Source organism: Triturus cristatus, chromosome 4_2 (assembly GCF_964204655.1).
Source record: "Triturus cristatus chromosome 4_2, aTriCri1.1, whole genome shotgun sequence".
Classification (NCBI taxonomy): domain Eukaryota; kingdom Metazoa; phylum Chordata; class Amphibia; order Caudata; family Salamandridae; genus Triturus; species Triturus cristatus.
The window spans coordinates 364,169,548-364,193,447 of record NC_140586.1 but is presented as its reverse complement, the minus strand read 5'-3'; the positions used below and the strand labels follow the sequence as shown (position 1 = coordinate 364,193,447).

The 23,900-nt window shown below is 43.3% G+C and overlaps 1 protein-coding gene across 3 annotated transcripts in view; it reads left to right on the top strand.

Annotated features, from left to right (window-relative positions):
• Positions 1–558: 558 nt before the first annotated feature.
• AXDND1 (axonemal dynein light chain domain containing 1) overlaps positions 559–23,900 on the top strand; it is a 564,522-nt gene continuing 541,180 nt past the window's right edge. For all 3 annotated transcript variants that reach the window (XM_085601802.1, XM_085601801.1, XM_085601803.1), the window contains exon 1: positions 559–774. The gene's annotated coding sequence lies outside the window, so the exon portion shown is untranslated. The remainder of the gene's footprint in view (positions 775–23,900) is intronic.

The following is a 23,900-nucleotide window of genomic DNA, read 5'->3' as shown; positions in this document are numbered from 1 at the left end:
AAGCAATAAATATTTTTTTTATATAGATCCAAAAATATAAAGAAATGTGAGTGCCATGTATCAAACTCCTTTACAGTGCTTTTCCAAAAACAAAGCTCATTTTACCTACTCTGATGCTAAAATCCTCCATGGTTCTCTCGAATTTAGCCCAATTATTTGCCCAGGTGTAAAACATTTCCTTTCACATATATATGCTGAGCATTTTCGTTGGATGTACGTCTTGTTTTATTTTTTCTTAATATTAATTGTTGAAATGTTTCCAGTTCATTTCTGATGCAAATGGCATTCCTGAAAAAAAAAAACATTGACGAATTTACTTTCACGTTTCCGTGGCGTATAAGAGAGGTCACTGCGTGCGTGTGCCGCCTCCCTGTGGATTCGTTTGGAATTGCAGGATCGGACAGGAAGTGATGCCCCGGAGCCAAGCAGAGATTTGATTGAAGCCACTGGAGCAGGGAGCTGCCGTGGTGCTCTGAATTACCCCCAAGCAAGCAGTGGAGGGGCGCGGAGGGGCGCAAAGGAGCTCGCTGCTTTGGTTCTTTGGATTACACCCAGCCAGGGAGTGGTGGCCAGGTTAGCCGTAGTTATGGGGCAGCCCCGACGTTGCCGTGGCGCGCAGACGGGCAGCCATTGTGTACGGTTGCCATGGTTCTTTGACAAACTGGAGTCCACGGCCCGCAAGGCACAGCGAGGGAGTCCTGCTGCGGGAACCGCAGGGGTGAGACTTGTCAGGGGGCGGAGGAGTTGTATTGCGACTGGGAGGGAGTGTAGCAGGTGAGTGAGAGACAGAATCGTGCAGGGTTTTAGATTGACATAGAGCTATGATCACGTAAAAGGGGGAAGCGAGATTTATATTAGTCCGAGACATAAGGGGTCCTGTAAAGGGGGGGGGGGGCGGTAGCTTGGGGAGAATATAGTAAAGTACAACTGCGACGGAGTGAGACTGCTGCCTATTCGTACCGTCGGTGATTAAAATAACTTTTGTAGAAATTACAGCGTTTGAGGAAATTGCAGGATTTAATCTGAAAACACCACGCACAGCTGTAACGTGTTCGTTCGAAAATGTGTCCTGGCTCTACCAACAATTAACGTTGTGGATCGTTCACATTCCATAACACTGATTTTAGCAGTACCTCACCCTCTAGTCTAAAGGGATGGTTGAAACTCCTTAACTCCACCTCTCTCAAGTCACTTTCCCATTAACTTTTGTGCTGTTTGAGATTTTCACTCGAAGAAAGCTACATATGTTTTACTCAAATTCAAACTGCACGTTATTTACACGTTTCCTAATGAAAAGCAAATATTCCGTGGTCCATAATTATCACTGACGTCACAGTCACGTCTTAATGGCCCCAATTGAGGCGTGGAGAACAACGCTTGGGTGCACGTTGTCACTGTGCAGAGTAGCTTGTGTGTCTATAGTAAGCACAGCTTCCATATTTGTGTGCGAATATACTCATTTTATTTGATCAGAAGAATTTCCAACAGATAAACCGCTTTACTAACACATTTCTATACCACACGGACAATAATGGCGCACTAACCAGCATTTTAGTTTATTTAAAATAAGACATCAATGAGAAAAAGAATAGACAATAAAAAAAACACGAGTCCCTAAATAAATATAATTTAAAAAAAAATCTTGGTACAAGGATTCACTTGTAGGCCTCCACTTAAGCAAGCTATCCAGAGCCCAGGAAATGTGTTGAGACCATTCATATCAGTGGCGCAGTCGCAGAATTGTTAGCTCCCAGCAAATATCGGACACATTGAAAATTTCCAACGGATCTGGAAGTTACCTGTGGATGTTATCTCTCTGCCTAAATTTCCAGACAGAAAGTGTGTAGAAACCAGACAAGGAAGGAAGAATGACTAGTGCCAAGGAGGCAGGGCCCAAATGAAAACTATTAATTTATAGAAGGAATATTGCAGGTACTGTCTGAAATAATCATTTATTTTAGCGGCAGCTCCTTTGTGTTGCAGGTTCCGCTGAGCAGTGGCTTCTTGCTGTAAGCCTTTGCAGTGAAGTTACAGAGCACAAGTCAGTGGGTCACCCAGTCCCTACTGCCTGTTCTAACAGAATAAAAAAAACGTGTGCACATTAAAAACGATGGCCTGATGGAAAGTTTATGAAGGTCAGATACCCTGGCATCCACAAACACCCAAGCCAGACTGCTGGCACGGTTTTGTAGGGAGGAACATTAGAAGCAGACGGAGACCTTGACATCAGGACTCACAACGGGTAGCCGAGGAGAGATGTGTGAAAAAGAAGCAGAGTGTAGAAGTGGGTCCTTTCCGAAGAACAGGCTTAGACATACTCTGTTAATTAAGATTTGTTTATTGAGGACCACAGTTCCATAGAGACCCCATCCAGCAGAGAGCTGAGTACACCTGACTACAAAAGTTGGAAAAGCGCTAGGCAACCAATACCACGTTCCAAATTCTAGAATCTGTGGCTGGCAGGGAAGAATGTTGAGAACACCACATCACCTCCCCCTCCACAAACAAAACCGCAAATAAGCATTTGCCAGACAAGCAACAAATAGCATGAAAGACCTGAAAGAAACCAAACATGTTAAAAAACAAAACAAAGTGCATGAAATTGATCAAGAAACACAATCTTGTAAGCTAGGGGAACACGCTTTAAGCAAAATAGTCTAGACACACTTTCCGAAGTCTCAGCCTCCTGAATTGCTAAGCGTGTAGGAGGCACACTGGTGACACCCAGTGATGGCAAAGGGCAACATTTTGCCACCCTGCTAAGATTCCAAATCTTGTGATCACCTGTCTTTATGGCGTTTTTAAACACTTTGATAACCTGAAAAAGCTTACTACACTTTGAAATTCCAACAGTTCTCCTTGGAGACTTAATTTTGACCCAGTCTCCAACATTGACTACCGTACTCTTGACAGCCTTTCTTTCATCATACTGAACATTCCGTTCAATCATAATACCTTCCTCTCTTTCTCTCCAACCATCCGTGCTGCCCACATTGTCACTCACTAAGGCCCTCTTGTCACACACCCAAGAGGGAACAATCTCAACTTTCGCCATTCTACCTTTGAACAAGCAAAAAGGAGCCACACCAGTGGATGAATGGGGAGTGAACCGGTACTCCCTGACTTTCTTTCTCACAACTACCTCCCAACTATCACCACAGGACCTTGCCTGTTGCATGGCTTCCTTTAAAACCTTGATAAACCTTTTCACAACACCGTTGCTTTGAGGATGATACAAAGAAGCTCTCTTGTGCTTGATCACCCTTAAGGACAGAAATTCTTGCATTGCTCTTGAGGTAAATTGAACGCATGTGTGAGGCATGAGCGTTTCTGACCAACTTATCCCTCAAAGCAAGTGGCAGAACAAGCTTACTACCACGCAAGAGGAGTTCTTCCACTACAGCCAAATCTTCTTTGACATGCCAAAAATCCCTGAGCATCTCATCACAGTCCTTCTCACACAAACCACCTTTCACCATGGCAATGACTTTTTGTAAAACATCATCGCCCACAAGATGTTCCCTCCATTCACTTTCTGTTATTACACCCTCAATGATCAAACCAACATTTACTTCTTCTTCTAAGTACTCCCCTCCAAATCATTCAACATCATCAACAGTGTCATCTCTACTTCCAAGTCTCGAAAGACAGTCAGCAAGAACATTATTGGCACCAGGTAACGGGTAACAACTCAAAATCAAACTCTTGCAGAGCTACCACCCATTTGCAAATGCGATGGGAAACAAAATCAATACCCTTCTTTGTGAAAACCTCCTTAAGAGGCTTGTGGTCAGAGAAAACTTTGAACTCCTTTCCCCACTGGAATTTTCTCAATTTGCGTACAGCCCAAAATATACACAGGGCCTCCTTTTCCACAACCAAATAATCACATTCAGCACCTCTCAAAGGTCTGGAGATAAACAAGACTCTCTTCTCCTCCCCATCAACCTTTTGCAACAAGACAGCTCCTAGGCCAGTCGAACTGGCGTCTGTCATAAGATATGACATCTTGGCAGGGTCCAAGCTACTAAGGCACGGAGCATTATTAATATCTTTTTTAATGCAAACAAATTCCTCCTCACAATTCTTAGATCACACAAATTCACACCCTTTCTTCAAGAGAGACCTTAAGGCTAAAGTCTTCCCTGCAAAGTTAGGTACAAATTTGTGGTAAAAATCAGCCATTCCTAAGAATTTGACTAACTCATCCTTACTTGAGGGCAAGCGTAGATTAAGGATGGAATTCACTAGAGCAGTCTTTGGTTTAGTACCTGCCGCTGAAACAAAGTGTCCAAGATATTCTATCTCTTCAACGTTAAACTTGCATTTATCAGCATGAAGAGTGAGACCCGCATCTTGCAATTTCTTCAAGACAGACCTCAGCCTCATATCATGTTGATCAAGATTGACCCCAAAAATGAGTACATCATCTTGATACACTTCGACACCCTGAAGTCCTCCTAGAATGCTTTCCATTCCTCTTTGAAAAACAGAGGCAGCCAGAATGAGGCCAAAAGGCATCCTTAGAAACGTACATTTCCCAAAGGGTGTCTGTCACGAAGGCTGTGAAGTCTTGAGAAGTAGAGTGAAGCTTAACCTGGTGGTAAGCGGAGGTTAAATCCAAAAAAGAAAAATGTCTTGCCCCTTCAAGAGAGCACAACATCTCAGTGATGTTGGGTAAAGGGTAGTGGTCAACAACCACTGCTCTGTTGAGCTCTCTCAGGTCCACACAGAGTCAGGCCTCACCATTAGCCTTCAGAGCCACCACAACCCGAGAGACCCACTCAGTTGCCTCAACTTCTTGAATGATGCCCTTCTTCAGAAGTTTGTCCAACTCACATTTCATGCTCTACCTTACTAAGAGAGGCACGTTCCTAACCTTTGCGACTTTTGGAACAACATTTTTCTTCAGATTTATGAGATGGACATAGTTTTTAAAGCAACCTAGATCACTTCCAAAAACAGCGGGAAACACCTTGATCCAATTTTGAGTGGGATGGTAAACCACACTCACAGGTGGCAACTCTTTTAAGCAGACTGGAGGGTTTTCGTTAGGATCAAGAAACACATGAAGATCCCTTTGATGAAACCAAATAATAAGTGGCTCTCCTTTCATTGAAACATAGATCTTCCCAGGGATGACCCTCCCTTTGAAATCAATTGTTCCCCAAAAGTAACCTAACAAGTCTATAGTCACCCCACCATACCCTTTGGGTCTGATGTCTGGTTTTAAAAGAGAAACCTTGCCTAGTAAATTGCTCTCATAAAAGGTCTTTGGCACCAACGCAATTTTGGCCCCAGAGTCAAACAGCATTTTAACAGGTGCGTCATTAACTAGTACAAGTTCATAAGGACAGTCAGATGTATCCCCAGAAACTTGGCAAATAAGAATTTCATCTACATCTTCCTCAAAAAGATACACCTCCCTGACTTTCTTTTGTACTTTTCCAGATCTACAACACTTGGAAACATGACCTCTCTTGCCACACATTTTGCATATGGCTTTCCAAACTGGACAGTCTTTAAAATTAGCCATGTGGCCAGTGTCACCACATCTAAAGCACTTTCCTTGAAAAGTCGATTTTTGAGGCAAAGAAATTTCGGGTTTAACAGTTTTGTCTACCACCACCTTCACTTCAGAACTCTTTCTTTTCATTTGAAGAGTCCTTCTTTGTAACATCAACACATGCTTTTGAATGTTCATGACTCTTAGCTATGGTTATAACTTCTTGAAGAGTGGGATTGTCCTTTTGCCATGAAGCATCCCTTGTTTTTTCCTGTACACAACCCAACATAAACTGATCCCTCAAGCGTTCTTCCAATGTGGCACCAAAGTTACAAGTTGAGGCCAATTTGCGTAAAATCGTTATATATTGCTGAACCGACTCTTCTTGCCTCTGCATCCTTTTTCCAAAATGATAACGCTCAAGAACAATACTTACTTTAGGGAGATAGTGTAAGTCTAGCTTACTTACGCAGATCTCATACTTATTAAGTGAAGCAGAGTCACTATCTGAGAGTTCAGGATGGTGTTCAAATACTTTGGCCCTCAGAGCCTAAACAGTGCATGAGAAGTGGAGTTTTCCTCTCTGTACTTAAAGAAGTCCCACAGACACGAGCATAATGAACAAATACCCTTTTCCATTTTTGCCAGGGAATAGTGGGAATCACCTGGTGAGTAAAAAAAACACGGGGGTGTTGTGACATTTTGCATTTTTGAAGTAAATGTAAATGAAACTTACAATAATGATAAAAGTACCACTGAGCTTGTCAGAAATTAAGCAGGTAAGAAATAGACCATTTGGACCTCTGTGTGCGTTTACACCGAGAATACACACGTAAAATAACAAGCTACGAGAATGAGATATAATAACTTTTTAAGAAAGAACTTTAAAACTACTCTCACTTCATGCTATGTACAGGTGCAGAATAATCTAACATTTCTTGTAAAAACGATGAAACGCATTAGCGTGTAGGAAACTGATGAGCTGCAGGTTTAAAGTAAACTTAAGTTATACTCGGCTGTGCGCGTCAGCGCGTAATGTTGACCAACAGCAGTGAAGTAAAAAAAATACTTAGAAGACGAAGAGCTGTGGACATCAGCGCGTAACCTTGTGCAATCCACTGACGAATGACAACAGGTCAGGCAGAGTGATGCAGCAATGGAAAATGGCCGCGTCCTAGAATGAGGTCTCCCTCAAGATGGCGGTTTTGCGTGAAGACGTATACGTAACTAACAACACGACTGGAGAAGTCAGGCAGAAACAGAAGATGGCTGCAAGTAAAGTTTAACATAAAATGGTGGCTGCGTCTGAGCGCGATGACTTACTTTGTGATGGAAGCCACAGAGTATGCGCAGAGGGTCAGGCAGAGTCAAGCAGCAATGGGAGGCGCTTGAAGGAACAAAGGCCCAATGAGTGAACACAACGGATGCACCTCCCACTGAAATTCATAAACGAGAATGAACACGCATCAAACTCTCGGTAGATCGGCAAATGTACATAAAGTGCTCCTACCGTCTTGCAATGCGTGTGCTCGAAGAGCGCTCCTAGAATCACTCAGCTGGAACCACGCTGAAAACGGAAACACGGCAGACAGTAGAGAAGCAGCTGAGGCTCACCAGTAGCGGCAATCTATAAGTTGAAAGCTTCATTCTTCTAATGGATATTTCGCTGTTGGGGTCTCTTATGCGTTAAAACTGTGTGCGTCCCACGCGTAGGTAAATCGTCGCCAAAAATGTAGAAGTGGGTCCTTTCCGAAGAACAGGCTTAGACATACTCTGTTGATTAAGAGTTGTTTATTGAGGACCACAGTTGCATAGAGACCCCATCCAGCAGAGAGCTGAGTACACCTGACTACAAAAGTTTGAACAGCGCTAGGCAACCAATACCACGTTCCAAATTCTAGAAGCTGTGGCTGGCAAGGAAGAATGTTGAGAACACCACACAGAGATCTTAGATTTCTGATAGATATGTCTCGCTTCCTATTCCTCACCTTTAGAATGATCCCCAGGAGTCAGACTGGGTCCAGAATTTTTTCGCAGCATTGCTTCGTGTGCCAGTTAGTGATGCAGTGAAGCTCCATATTGATTTTGTTCTGCCTGGGAAGTGACTGAGCTGATCTAGATGCCATCCCTATACGCTGTTTGTTCTTTCCTTTCCATGCCTTGAGATGTGCCCTGCTGTTCCTTTTCTTAATTGTTTGACACACTTTTTTTTGTTGCCGAAATTAAAACCGACCCCTCCGAAAACTACATGGTTTAAACTATAAAGGGACTGCTGCAAAAAGTTGTCCATGGCAGCCCCCACCAATCATGTATACGTTTCGCTCAGGTTATGTGAGGAATGCACCATCATTAACCCAAAGGCAATCTGAAAACGTGAAGTGAAGCTGACCATTGCTGAACACAGAAAGAAACTGTGCAAGTCCCTCTCCAATTCGTAGTCACAAGCGCGTACCTGCGCCCAAGGTCGTTCCTGCGTCTGGTCCTCATCATTGTGGAAGTCTTCGGGTACGTCCAAATCAAGATCGAAAAGGAAGCACAAAAAATCTAAGTATGAATCGTTCCCATCCCACCACTCTTTATCTCCAGAGAAGTCACAAGGGCATAAACATACCACTTGGTCTCTTTACTAATATACAGAGGAGACTATTTCACAATTGGTCCCGATTTGCCCCAAATTCTCTAGGTCATTGGTGACATCACATCAGATAGACTCCATCAGGGGGGCTATGTTACACAGCTCCATCTGGCCTTCGAGCCCCAAGTATCTACAGCAGTCTCCATTTAGGTCACCCCCTGGTAAATCCGTCCTCAGCACAGTCCCTGCCTCTCGAACCTACCTCAGATTCGCACTGTCAGTGCCGACCTTCTCTCGGGCACCAAAATCTACGCCAGTCCCTTTGACATAGACGCTGGTATGGCTGCAGCTTAAAGAAGACCCTTACCAATTTAGTTGTCTGACTCCGAGCTGACCTCGCCTCCACCTTGACTGATGTTGTGCCTGGAATTTACATCGCCATTTCCCCTTCGATCTGATTCTGACAAAATGTTACCTCTGCCGCAGAACTACTGTCAGGTGCTCCACCAGCTTTTTGGTTCAGACTCTAATTTAAGCCTGCCACCGTTTGGAGATGCCAAGCCTGATGATGAGAATGTGTTACCCCCATACTACGATAAGGGCAGTTTGTACATGTACTTGCAGGAGTCCAGTGGGCTTGATATATACCCCAGACACTGCGTTGATCTCTCCCCCTGGACCTCCAAATGAAGAAAGGGCTTCCTGAAGATGTGCAGCAGAGTCTTGGATCTACAACTCCTGTCTGTGAGGTTCAAAACTAACGTCCTTACATTGGTTCTGCAGCGGGGCATGTTTCTTCTGAGCCCTTGTTGCTATTTAATGAGGCCCTGACTGTACTTTGATGGGCACATTGGCAAATCCTTGTTCTTGCCCACCGGTGAACAGGCAGGTTGCCAAATGCCACAGGCTGGTACCAAGCAACCCTGATATTCTGGCTCAGTATTCTGCTCCTGGGAGCCTGATGGTTCAACTGTCCACCAGCAAAATGAGTCCCAACCCTTTTCCTGCGACTCCCACAGACAGAGTCTAAAAGCATTGAGGCAGTTGGGAAACATACATTCTTCAAAGGCAGCTCAGCCATGAAGCTGGTCAATACCAGTTGTTTACTTTGCCAATATACACATGGTCAATGGCATCTTGCCAGGTTACTCCTAAATATATTATTTCGTCTGGCTAGGACACCACTGATTGCTTAGGAGGAGGAGACGGTACAATCTGTTTTTTCTGGAGCGGTCCAGACCTCGCTTATGGATATGCCGTTTGACGGGTCTCAAGTAATTCAGTGTAAACCCAGGAGCATTTGGCAAGAAAGCAAATTCTACCCTTCAACATTCTAAGGAAGCGGGGCCAAGTCGTGTTCTTTAGGTTATTCGGCTTCCACCAGGCACTTCCCTCTGCAAACTTGTCCCTTTACAGAGGTTAGGTATACATACAAACCTTCCTGCATCACATCAAGCACCCCAGCCCTTTCAGGATAGGGATAAGGCAGGCAATATACTGGTCGACAGGGACACAACACCTACCTTCTCAGCAGTTCCCTAGCTCTGTCGCAACAGCCTCCATGCCACTTTAACTTGCTTTTAGCAGCTGACGACCACCTTGTAGGAGGCTAGTTTTAACATTTTTCCCAGGTGTGGCAACAGATTACATCAGGGTCCTCTAAATTTTATAACCGGGCTACGCCCTACCTTTCCTTTTCGACCTACAGCACCATCCACCTACATCAGAGCTGCTCTTAGAGGGTCTCCTGGCAGTCTTACTGCAGGAAGTGAACACCCTCTTGCCCAAAGGGACCATAGGGAGGGTGCCAGCCTCTGAAATAGAGACCGTGCGTTATTTAGCTTTTTGCACGTGCCAAAAGAGGATGCAGGCTTTCATTCTACTTTGGATCTCCACTCTTGAAATGCCTTCCTGCAGAAGGGCATTTTCAAGATTTAAAGAAATTTGATTTGGCCAACTGCTCACTTTCAAGGAATAATCACAACCCATGTCAGGGTGAACCCTGCAAGTCACTAAATTACCCCCAGTGGCTATGGCCCTAAACAGACAGGCCAATGTGTAAAGTATTTATGCAGTACCAAAACACTAATAAAATAATAAAGTCAAAATGCAAATAAAAACAAAATCCCAAACTGATTTAGAAAAGTTTAGTGAAATGTATTAAACAAAAGGAAACCAACATGGCAAAAATCCAAAAAGGGGAACTAGAGAAATCTGTTTTTAAATATTCAAGTCAATGGTCCTGGTAGACCGGGACCTTCATGCAACTGAAGGCTCGCTGCGATGGAGCCATGGTTGGATGGACGAACAAGGTAGGTCCTGGTCAAAGATTTTATTTTCTGGCTTAGTCCTTTAAGTCCCAATCCACCACAGGAGTACACTTCCAAAGTCACCAGGACCTCAAGGGAGGCACTTAGAGACACACAGGGTGTCAGGCAGATGCCTACATCAGGGTTCAGACGAGGTCCAGTTGCCACTCGGTAGCTTGGTACTTCCAGGATGAGACCTTTTGTTACTTGTCTCCCTGTAGCTATGCAGGAGTGCAGGCCCTTTACTAGTGGCTAGCAAGGGTAAAATGCACATAGTTCTAAAGCCACCAAAAATAGAGTCCAGTAAAATGTGAACTATCTGGGATGACTATGCGGAAAAGGCGGATTTCCTACAAAGATGCTCACATTGGCCCAAGTTCTATCTGTCCTGGATCTGGGCAACTGGATGGTAGATCTGAACCAGCAAGATACAGATACCCATTCTGCAGTTCCACATACGTTACCTATGATTCAGGATAGACCCAGGAGCATTTCCAATTTGCTGTACTCCCCTTCGTCCTTCCGAGTGCCCACAAAAGTTATGGAGGAGGTGGTAGCACATTTTGGGATGTTGTGGATAGTGGATTTCTCCTACCTCGAAGACTGCCTCCTAAAAGTGGGCTCCCCGTATTAGTCATAGACCACCACTAGATGATAGTGAACCCCCATCAGTAGGTTTGCTATCAACGTGCCAAAGTCACACCGAACTCCTTTGTAGAGGCTCCCCTTCATCAGAGCCAATTTGGGTATGGTGCAGTTTTGGGCCTTCCCTCCATTGCAACAAATTCAAAACACTTGGGCTATGAACCTGATACATCAAAAATGGTCTTGGAACTGAGTGAGAGTGGCCCCGAGGCTTCTTGGCCTATTGACCCCATGCATCCTGCCTGTCCACAGTGCCAAGGGGCTCCATCTCAAGTGTCAACGGACCCAGCACCAAGGAAACCTGTTGGATTCCATCCAGGTTTCACAGACCACTCCAAGAGAGCTGCAGTGGTGGCTGATCAACCACATTTTCAGCAGCAAACCTCTCTCCCTTCCCCACCCAGAGTTGACAGTGGTGATGGATGCATCACTACAGGGTTGGGGAGGCCACCTGGAAGATCCGAGGGCTTTGGTACCTGGTGCAAACACACAACACCACATCAGTCCTGTAGGAGTTACGGACTTACAGGTCATCTGCCTGGCATAGAAGGCCTTTCTGCGCTCCATCAAGGGGAGGCTGATGCTGGTTCTGACAGATAATACCACCGCCATGTGGTGCTGCAACAAACAGGGAGGAGTGGAGACCTTGGTCCTGTGCCAAGAAGCTCTTCTCTAGAGTTGACTGCACCATCAAGGCATATCTCTGGTCGTGAACCACCTGCCAGGATCTTTCACACCAGGACGGTCAAAGTCAGCTGACTACGCCTGGCAGATCACAAATGGTGATTAAATTCTGAGGTGGCGTAGCCAATCTTTCAACAATCGGAAGAACCCTGGTTAGGTCTTTTCCCCACTGTTTAGAATGCACATTGTCACAATTCTTCTGCATTGGAATTCCTTCCCAAGAAAGCTTTCGCTAGAAAATACATTTAGGCTTCTACGCCTTTCTGCCACTGCCTGTCCCGCCTTAAGTTCTGTAGAAGTTCAGGAAAGACTGAGCCCTGGTTCATACTTGTGGCTTCGGATTGGGCTTTATTGTGTGGTACCAGCACTCCAAGGCATGCGCATCTGTTCCTCGATCAGGTTACCGCTTCAGGAGTACCTAATGCTGCAGCAGCAGGGCAACTTTCTACAGCGAAAACAAAGAGGTATGCAGTTCCTAGGAGTGACTCAGGGTGTGGTAGTATAACTAAGAGGTGCCAAGGTGACAGAGTGAGGGTGTTGAAGTACGCAGGAGAGAAGATCACTCCTTCTGGAAAAGAAGACCCTCACACACCCAACAAGCGGGTGTCTTGCTTCATCACCGGGTCTTGCTCCTTATCGGGCTGGCGGTGCAATGCCCGATCAGGCGCCCAAATGGGGCCTTCCTAACGGAGATCTTTATTTCCAATGCCGATGAGTGAGGTGTGTAAGGGGTTACTTCTACTAGCTGGTGTAGGTGCATGTGAAGTGTGAAGTGAGTGAGCTAAAACAGGGATAGGTGATCCACTTCAAACTATTTTAATAAAGCATGGTCACCATCCTGATTAAAACCAAAGTGAAACCCACATTCTCACCTTTAGGTGTGTGAGTCAATGTGCTAAAGGGGTCAACATGTTTCTTGCCTGGTAATTTATTAATTGGCAATTCTTCAGGACCAAAAATAATGAGGCTACCTACACTTTTTTGGTGGTGGTCACAACCTCCAGGAGGTATCAATGGTGGCCACACGTACAGCACCCTAAAAATGTGTGGTACCAAAAGTTAAATAACACAACCTGCAAAAAAAGGAAAGAGGTTAAAAAGTATTGCAATCAAAGGTAACATTACAATAACAACAACACGAGATATCAGGGTTGCTGTAGACAAGTGGTAATGCCAATGTAACCGTGACATGCATCGATTGTGAGCAAACGTGTACAGGACATACTTCGAGCACGCAGCAGTAAAACTTACAAATCATTACACTGGACATCCCCAGAATTGGCTGAGCACAATGACCAGGAGTAATGTAAGGAAACTCACCCTCGTAAGCTGTGATGAAATCGAGACCAGGGTGGGAGAGCACTAAATTTATAGTGTCCTAGGATATAGAAAGCAGATAAACACACGAGAAGGTAAATAGGAACCATGATAGTAATATTGTAAATCTGCGTCGCATAGAACCACTGGGTATAATGAATCCCTCGATACCCGCAAGAAGACTATATGCAGCTATAGAAGTGCATCGTTGGGACGAAGTAGAGTGATATATAATACAATGCCAGCCAGAGGTTAAGGACACTATAAATTTAGTGCTCTCCCACCCTGGTCTCGATTTCATCACAGCTTATGAGGGTGAGTTTCCTTACATTACTCCTGGTCATTGTGCTCAGCCAATTCTGGGGATGTCCAGTGTAATGATTTGTAAGTTTTACTGCTGCGTGCTTGAAGTATGTCCTGTACACGTTTGCTCACAATCGATGCATGTCACGGTTACATTGGCATTACCACTTGTCTACAGCAACCCTGATATTTCGTGTTGTTGTTATTGTAATGTTACCTTTGATTGCAATACTTTTTAACCTCTTTCCTTTTTTCGCAGGTTGTGTTATTCAACTTTTGGTACCACACATTTTTAGGGTGCTGTACGTGTGGCCACCATTGATACCTCCTTGAAGGTTGTGACCACCACCAAAAAAGTGTAGGTAGCCTCATTACTTTTGGTCCTGAAGAATTGCCAATTAATAAATTACCAGGCAAGAAACATGTTGACCCCTTTAGTACATTGACTCACACACCTAAAGGTGAGAATGTGCGTTTCACTTTGGTTTTAATCAGGATGGTGACCATGCTTTATTAAAATAGTTTGAAGTGGATCACCTATCCCTGTTTTAGCTCACTCACTTCACACTTCACATGATTTGATTTGATTTGATTTGATTTTTGCATTTGTAAAGCGCGCGATTGCCCATAGGCGTCTTGGCGCTGTGATTTGACTCTGACTCTTGAGGTGTTTAGTTTAGGGATATGCCGAGAACAGCCACGTTTTTACTTGCTTTCTGAAAGATATCAGTGATGGACTAGTTTTTATATCTAGCGGTAGTTTGTTCCAGATCCTCGCTGTATGTACCAGGAAGCTTCTTCCTCCCCAGTTTGCTCTCTTGAATCTTGGTACCGCAATTATTTTCTTTTGGCCAGATCTGAGGGTTCTATTTGGCTCATATATTTTTAGATGAGTTTTTAAAAATTGGGATCCGGTTCCATTGGTAGCTTTATATGCTAGGCACAGTATTTTAAATTGTATTCGTTTTTCGATTGGCAGCCAATGTAGGTCTCTAAGTTTGTGGCTGATTCTTTCAAATTTAGGTGTACCTAATATCAGCCTGGCTGCTGCATTCTGCAAACGTTGAAGTTTGGTTAGAATTTTTTTTCTGGCTCCAGCGTATAGGCCGTTCCCGTAGTCCAATCTGGACATGGCCAATGCTGTCACCACTGTCTTTCGTGAGTCAAGTGGTATGTAGGGTAGTATTTTTTTAATCATTTTTAAAATGTACCACAGGGATGATGCCAATTTATTCGCTTGGGCGTCAAAGGAGAGATTAGTGTCTAAAGTAATTCCTAGGTTTTTTACCTTCTCCGTTGGTTCAGGACATCCTCCTAGTTCTTTTGGCCACCATGAATGGGACCAGATTTTTTTGTCCCCTCCTAGGATCATGACCTCACTTTTGTCTCCATTCAATTTTAGACAATTTGTTCTCATCCATTGGCTTATTTTTTGCATGCAGATTTGAAATTTTTCTGCTGTGTTCTCTACGTCTTCATTTATTGACACCACTATTTGGGTGTCGTCGGCGTAGGATATTGGGGTGAATCCACAGTCCCTTATTAGTTGTGCGAGGGGGGTGACGTATAAGTTAAAAAGAGTGGGGCTAATCGATGAACCCTGTGGGACTCCACATGGTAGGTTGAATTGATTAGATTTTGCTTCTCCTGATTCTATGGAGAACGTTCTGTTCTCTAGATATGAGGTGATGAGTGCACATGCTGATTCATGCAATTGTGCTGTTTTCAGACGTGTTATGAGGGTCTCATGGCTAATCGTATCGAAGGCCGCCGATAGATCTAGTAATATCAAGGCGGCCTTCGATCCGTTGTCCAGTACTTGTCTAAGTTCCTCCATCGCTGTAATAAGTGCAGTTTCGGTTCCATGTCCCTCGCGGAAACCGAACTGCGAATGGTCCAGCCAGTTGCCGTCCAGTAGGTACCGGGATAATTGTTTATTTAAGAGTTTCTCTAGGATTTTGGCGGCGAATGGGATCCTAGCTATTGGCCTCTAGTTATTCGGGTTTTCGCAGTCCAGGTTGGGTTTTTTTAAAAGTGGCCTGATCGATATCATTTTCCAGACATCGGGAAAGATGTTGGTTTTAATGATTTGAGAGAATAATTTCTCTAGTACTATGCTCAGTTGTTCGGAGCAGACATGCATTATTTTGGATGGACATGGGTCCATTGGGCTGCCTGAATTGATGGTGTGGATTTGTTTTTGAATCTGTTCCACTGTAGGGGGGGTGAATTGGAAGAATGTGGTGGGATCTGAGTCCCTACTCACTGGGATTGTTGTTGATGAATTATCCTTTATGGGTATTTCTGTGTTATGGTTTTTAAATGAGTCATATACTAGGGATACTTTGCTGACAAAGAATTCTCCCAGCACGTTGCAGAAGTCTGAAGTTAACGTTTCATGCATGCACCTACACCAGCTAGTAGAAGTAACCCCTTACACACCTCACTCATCGGCATTGGAAATAAAGATCTCTGTTAGGAAGGCCCCATTTGGGTGCCTGATCGGGCATTGCACCGCCGACCCGATAAGGAGCAAGACCCGGTGATGAAGCAAGACACCCGCTTGTTGGGTGTGTGAGGGTCTTCTTTTCCAGAAGGAGTGATCTTCTCTCCTGCGTACTTCAACACCCTCACTCTGTCACCTTGGCACCCCTTAGTTATACTACCACACCCTGCGTCACTCCTAGGAACTGCATACCTCTTTGTTTTCACTGCTTGATGGGCACGTATGCTGGACCTATATGAATAATAATAATTATTATTATTTATAAGCCCTCTATCCCTCCATTTGCTTGAGACAACTTTCTACAGCTCCATGCGTGGAGATTGAGTTACAGCAGCTGACTGCATTCTATCTATCTCCTGAGGTCGTGTATGTTATTCTTACTACTAGGCACCCTTAAAAAAAAGAATCTATTTATGGAGTGCACTAAGACAAGTTTGTGGCCTGATGTGGAGCCCGTAACACATACCTGTTGCTGATGTTTTATTATTTTTGTCTTTGGCCCAGAAAGGACTTGTAGTGGGCACCATTAAAGTTGATGTCAGCCATTTTTTTTTTTTTTTTGCTTTTACCTGACCAACCATCCTTGTTTAAATCAGTTATTGTGATGAGGTTTTAAAAGGTTTGATACATATGTTTTCTCCAAAACCCTTTGTGATGCTACAGTGGGATCTCAATTTTGTTATGCATTTTAGGAAAGCTTTTTGGCGCTTTGACAACCAGGAGGGAGAGTAAAGAGGACCCAGGCTAATAAAAAGCATGCTTAAACAGCCAGACTTTCAAAAGCTTAATGGATCACAGGAAGGTGGTCTCCAGCCTGTCCGAGGAAGGGAGAGAGTTCCCTAAATTGGGGGCCAGAACAGAGAAGCTCCAACCCCCCCTGCTCTCAGTCGCTTGAACCAAGAGGTTATCAAGTAGTTGGCAAGAGAAGAATCTGAGAGCTCGAGTAGGACCATAATTCTTGATTCGTCTTGCTACAAAGGCTGGAGCCTGGTTATGAATGGTTTTGTAAATAATGCAAGCCTGTCAAAATGTTATTTTTTTTTTCCTTTTATTGAGGGTGGGTTAAGACACTTCTTAAGCAACAGCCACAATCCGTGTCTGGGTGAGTCACAAAAGTCAGTAAATTAACCTGTGCTTAACCCTGTGGTAGAGTGGCACAAAAGCAGTCCGGCTAAACGTAGAGGTAACGTGTAAGGTATTTATGCAGCACCTTAACAATAATACAATGAAATACACAAGAAAAATCCCACACCAATTTAGAAAAATAGAAAGAATGGTAAAATATTATTTGACACCAAAACAACAAAAATTCAATCATTAGAACCGAAGTTCTGAATCTTTTAGTTAAACTAGTGCCTAAAAGATGAAAGCACCAACCACTGGCATCTAGTTGCACCAGTCCGGGGCAAAGTCAAAAGTCATGGCTGACTGCGATGGAGCGCGGTTTGGATACACAAGGTGGATTGCTCCCAATCTCTGCTTAACTTCAGACTTAAACAATTTTTTGAAGAAAAATGTCTAAGAAGGTAAAGTTTAGCGGGGCAAGGGAGCCAGCCGGTGGTGTCCATGTAAGAGGTGTCGTCGTCAGGGAACCGCTGGATGACAAGACAGTGAAGGTTTCTACGGTCAGACTTTGTCACTTTTTTGCAAGTTGAAAATCTCCTGCAGGACCTGAAGCTTCAGGCTGTAGCTGACTAGGCTTTCATTAGGCTGGATACCCCTTCTATGATGAGCAACTGAACATGATTTGCTGCTGCGGAGAAGAAAATGGCAGGAGCTACTGCAAAGTCAGGGCGTCATTCTGAAAACAATAATATGGTGCAGCCCTCCATTTTCCCTAGCGCTGGTGCTTAATTCAGCTGTCTAGCACCAATGCAGGCACCCGTGCACCATAGTGCAAGGGTGCTTGTGTTGAGGGAAGGATTGTTTATGTGCAGGAAGGCGTACTTGCACATCAACAATCACTAATGTTAATTTGTAACTCTAATGTGTGCTGCATTGTGCAGCACTCATAGAAGTTGCAAATCGTCTTTTCTTTTTAAATAATTGTTTATGAGCAAGAATGGACACCTTCCTGCACATAAACAATCATTCATGGTGATCTGCTGCACAATGCAACACAAATAGTAACCGCAAAAACGAGGAGAAATTGATAATTTCTCCTCATTTCGCCATGTTATTTTTGGTCTTAATTTTGGCGCTGCCCCATATTTACGCCACCCTTGTAAATTGGGGGCAGCGTCAAAATCAATGGGTGTTGCGGCCGAACGCCCACTGCAACACCCATTGCCCGCCGCTTACACACTGAGTGTAGCGTGAAAGGGGGTCTTATTTACTAGGTGACGTTAAGTGCCTTAATTCAACACCAGCTTGTAAATAAGGTGAAGGGTTTATCGTCACAGGAACGCATAAAAAGTGACGTTCCTGTGGCGATAAGCCCCTGTAAATATGCCCCAAAAGGTTTGTAGCTCATACCAACCAAAAGTTACTTCGAAAAAAAGCTCGACATATGGTGCTGCATATTGCCACATTGTTAGCACAGACTAACCGTCCTCTTTTCAGTTGCTCTTTAACAGTACTTGAGTGTTAAATTGGTACTGAGGTGAAACATTTGCCTAGACATTATTAAGGTGTTTTGAAATGAAAAAATAAGTATTAATTAATAATAATAATTGGTCCTCTTTGCATCCAGTTAATTAAACGGAATCTGCGTTTTTTATGACCACCATTGCATTGATTGCCATCCTTTACCGATGATCGCCAAATTAAGAGTCATTATCAAAACAACACCCAGGTACTTGTATTTCTCAACTACGCTATTGCATTTAGAGGTTCTTTTCCTGGATACTATGTATAATTTCTTTTTTTTTTTTGCATAGGCCACAACCTGTATCTTGATTGTAATAATGGTTAGCTTATTCAAGTAACAATACGAACACATGCACTTAGTTGCCTTTAGAGCCCGATGTATTATTATTAAGAAACAAAAAGTTCCCTTGTTGAGATCCATTCAGGCAGGACAACGAGATTATGGATCAAAGTAGGGGTCTTGTGCTGTAACCTAATAATGTCTGAATCTGAGATCCACCCAAATGAGACCCTAAAGTCATACATGGGAACACTAGTATATGAGACCTGTTTGGTACATTTTCATAGAATGGCACATTGGACTCACTCTTTTGTTTGAAATGCTAATGTTGCACAGGTTGGAGTCACTAGCATTTTCTGTGACGTTCTATGACCGTTTTACCTTGTTTAGTCTTAGGATATGCTTGGGATTACATGATATGTGACAACTTGTAAAGCTTTTTCTAAATTCAGGCAGTTGTACGGATCATGTATCAAAACCAGAGTGAAATCGCATTTGATCTCTACTGACCAGAATGCTTGGTACTTATTATTAGATTCAAATAGGACCTATAAATTCTCTTGGACTCTTTGTAGTAGTTTGGATGAGTAGTCAAGGCCAAGTTCAAAGGAAGTGGTGTGAGTATTGAGACTAAATAAAGTGTAATGCCGTTTTAACCATCAAGACGGAGAGGTGCTGTCGGCCAGTCCTGGTTCTTAGTTAAAAGAACTACATTTTAATAACCACTTGAAAAATATATATATAAATATATAATACAATGTAAATCAAACTGTAAAAAAAATCACTGATTTCAATAAACACCCAAAGTAGCAACCATCAATGCAAATCAGTTGCGCTGCATACCCAAATTGTCGTCCTGTTATGTTTGTCGTAACTTTGCTGTTCATAATCAAATGTTCAATTGCTATCCTTTTCAAAGAAAATAAAGACCAATGGTATCCAATTAAAAATTGCCTCCTACTGTGCTTGCTGTAACTAATCGCAATCAAAATTAAAGTGGGCATCAAAATCACAAGATGATCGAGGAAACCTGTGACTGACCACCTTCAACAGTACATTAACTCCACAATCACTGCATTCACAGTATTTGTGTTTTCCCTGAAGAACCCTAGTTGCATTTCTGATACAGGGTTTGAGTTTTCACACTACTTAGGTTTGATGTCTCCCAACTTCAAGGAGCCAGCAGCTGTGAGTCAATGATTCATCATCACAGGGAAACAGATCTTAGTAATTGAGTCGGTCAGGTATAGTTCCTACTGTCAGAAGAAAGCAGGATCGTGAGCTCACCAATGCATGGGGTGTACGCAAGGTTCAAGCTGTATCTTCTTCATGGAATAGATCAAGCTAGCATGCAAGCCATTACTTTCGTGGACATCTGCACAACCAGTAAGGGTCCGGGAATTCACAAGCGAAGCTCCGGATGCTTTTTCTGGTGCCCAGGTCACACGTGGTGCTGGGCATGTGAGAATCGATGGTATCACAGATATAGGTTGTTTGGCACTGAGAATCTATAAAGTTCAGAAGTGGCGCACCTCAGAGTTGACATCAGTAAATGTTTGCACAGATATTTTGTGTGCTTGCTGGAATCACCACTCACCTTCCTTACACTTGTCTATGGTCAAGCAACCTTTCTCCAGTCTTCGAGGACAGCTTCAAGGGGCTTCTGGCCCAGTGTCTTGGAACACTAATAATTTTCTGGGACTTCCATGCAGACATGGTGGCAGCAGCAGCAGCATGCCAGGCAGACAACACTTCAACAGGAGATCAGTCTGGATCCTAGCTTTGATGAAATGTCTCTTGTTTAGAAAGCAATTTTTCTGGGCCCTCGCAGGTCTGTTTAATTTAACTCTTGAAATTGCTGGAGTAGGGTCCAACTTAGTTTTTTTTTGGCTCTTGCACAGCAGCCCACTTCCCATCAGTTAAGATGCATTGTTTTCAGTTTGAAAATATAACCAGTCATGGTTGGACAGATTTTCTCCAGCCACCAGGCTGCTTGGCAGAACAGGCTTATCTTCTCACAGGAATAGTTGTAGTTCACAATCTGTAGTGATTTGTTCATTTGGGATCAAGACATGTGCTGAACCATAGTTACTGGATTGGAGCCTGGTCGGTTCATTTACATTTTGTTTTGCAAAATTGTTTTTATGCAAGGATCCTATATGCGACTTCATACTTGGCCAACTAGTAATGCCTTTTTCTCTGTTTCCCTGTGACCTTCTCTTTCCAGTTCTATGAGTGTTCTGTGTTTCTAAGAGAAATTCTGTGAGATGCCAAGGACTCAGTTCACTGAAAGAAACTGTGATCCACCTGGAAATCAAATGGAACTTTAATTGAAAATAATTGTTGATTTGCTTCATTTGTAAATAGTTTAAATTAATTGAAAAATTACATTGTATATAGACCTCAAATGGTTAAAATAAATGCTTGAGCAAAAAATATAGAGGTAATATGGTCCAGGCTTGTGACACATGCAGAGGAATTAGAAATATCACATCTAGTGTACCTAGCACACAAGGATTAAGAATGGTGATGTTCGCCAACCGAGTCATGCAAGGAAAATCACTCTTTTATCAAAGACATTGAGGCAAAAATTGTACAGTTTTCTTTTGCAGTCTTTTTCTGCTGGAAGTTAGGAAGCAAATATCAATCAATTAATTACCAATCGGAAAACAATAACAAGTCTATATATTTGGAAATTGAGCTGAAGTCATTGTAATTGCTGTTTATCTCTCAAGCGTAGAATGATGAAGACCTCCGAAACTAAACATTTGAATGTTGACTTAATATCTTTCCTTAAACCCTGGCAAAATCAGGTATTCAGTAGTCTTTCATAGCAGCAGGACACCTCATGGCATGAAGTCTAGCAGTAACGCTTTGGGAGTTTACAAAATAAATGGAAAACAGCATGAGGTAGATAGTACTCTGAAGACAGCTCTAAAATGGATGAAAACGAAATCTCAATCACCTCAGAGTGAATATTCAAAGATGTAGACCTGACTAGTCTTGATAGAAAGCATTCAGCTAGTTACCTCTGTGTCCTATAATGAGCAAACATACTGTTAAGCCTCTCCGTGGAAGTGACTGACAAAGAAGTTATTCTTAATGGATCCCAAACATCTTGGGTCTATAAGAACAATCTCCCTGTACAACATTCAGTTGTTTGCATTCTTTGAGGACCAGTGCGCCACTATATTGGATGCTGCACTTGAAGATATTACTGTCTATGTAATAATGCTCTAATGGGCAAAGTCTCCAATGCATTCTTCTAGGTTAAGGCTCATGAGACCTTATGTACCTATAATATGCTCCTTTTCTAACCTCAAGCGGCAGCAGTAGTTGGATTGTTTCTAGGTAGGCTATTTGAGGCGAACAAGCAAGTCAGTAGCTTCAAACAATTGATTTGAATTTCCTTCTGCTCGTGAGTTCACTTCACTATAACCCCGTCATGGTCTCATCAAGACAAGCATCCAAACATAGGGGGGGCTGTTTACAAATTGACTCTCATATATCGACTTCCTGTTCCAAGTCTACATGTGCTTAGGCCAGAGAAGGCACTCATATTGAGCATTCTTTGTCATTTTGAAGAAACTGTCAATACTGATAATGAATCTGGAAATGATGTCCAATGGCGTTATCAAGGACTCAGTAATTGTGTCAGCAAGATGGATTCAGACAGCGTCTCCCTTGACTGAGCTAAAACCCTCGCTAGTCAATAGACTTCCCTGATTCACTGAAGAGTCTTTCCTTCTCAGATTCAGCTTCTCTCTGAGCAAAACACAAAACTGCCTATGAAACTCAGCAAACATGCAGCCCACGGTAGCAGGCATGATTTTGGATCCACATCCCCAGGGCCCAGAACCTTGGTCTTACCTTATTCGAGGGAGAGATACAAAGGCCTTCAGCCCTTTGTTGTTTAGAATGGCAGAAGGGCAACAAGGGGACTCTGACGAAAGTGCTGGTGACGCAGTACAATAATAAAAATCAATAGAAACAGTCAACTCGTATCAAGCACAAGTCTTTTGATAAATAAAATCATGAAGTGCAAAGTCAGAAAACCAACCCCCTTATAATACAAGAGCTCTTCCCACAGGCATTAACTTATATCAAAAATCCACATACAGGGAGGATGCAAAGAACTGTGATATCATAATGTCGTGAAGTGTTGGTCAATACAGGGTCCTAAGGTAACATCCCCACTACTCCCCCGGGACCTCCTAATCTTTGCTACCAATCTTAGATAGGTATACACAGTCATTATGGTTTCATTGGAAGCTTAACTTTGGAGAGAGTGAAGTGCCTGTATGCAGTGTCTTAGGGACAGTTTGTTCAAGAGGGCTTTAATGGTACATGCTCTGGGTTAAAAATAAAATGTACAAAAAAACAATGTGTAAAGTGCTTTGGGATGAGATCGAATCCCAGGGACAAGGGTTGAGGTGACACTCAATTGTTGCAATAGGGGAATGCCACTAGCAGATGGAAGAAGTTTAGTCTAAACCTCGATAAAAGGAAATTTTGATTTTGCTCGTTATTAAGTGACAGTTATGGCGGCTGGCCCTCAGAGGCAGCCAGCGCAATATAGGCTATTACGGAGGGCATGATTCTGACTTTATCCCACCTTGCTGCCCCATACTTGGCGTAACACAGCTCTCCATGACATTTTGCTGAGGGAGGAAAGGGGTGAGGGATTTTCAAACAGCTCTGGTCTGAGTCCTTGATCTCCCACAGCCAGGGAATGTAAAGGCCCCGGTTCAGGAGCAGGCAGTCCTCATGATCGCTCTGTTTAATGCCAAAGCCTCATTAGTCCAAACATGTCGCCACAACATAAGAGGGCGGGACCGTATTTTGTCCTCCAGAGGATTAAACCCAACTCACTAAGATAAATGTAAGTCACCGTACTGTGGGGAAGGGGAAGCAAGTGGTGGGCAAACATATTTTCACTTATCTGCAACCTGGAAACTTTATTAAAGCCCCAAGCCCCAGCCCCATAGATAACCACACTGAGGCATTTCGCCTGGTAGATTTTGAGCATGTAATCTCCCTCCCAAGTCAACGGCAAATTGAAAGATGATGTTAGTGCTCCGTGCAAGCTCAATAGTTCTGGTCGCCAACTACTGGTGCCAGGACCTAGAATTATTAAAACCAGACCCAGATAGCCAAAATTATTCGTGGTTTGGATAAGTTTGGCA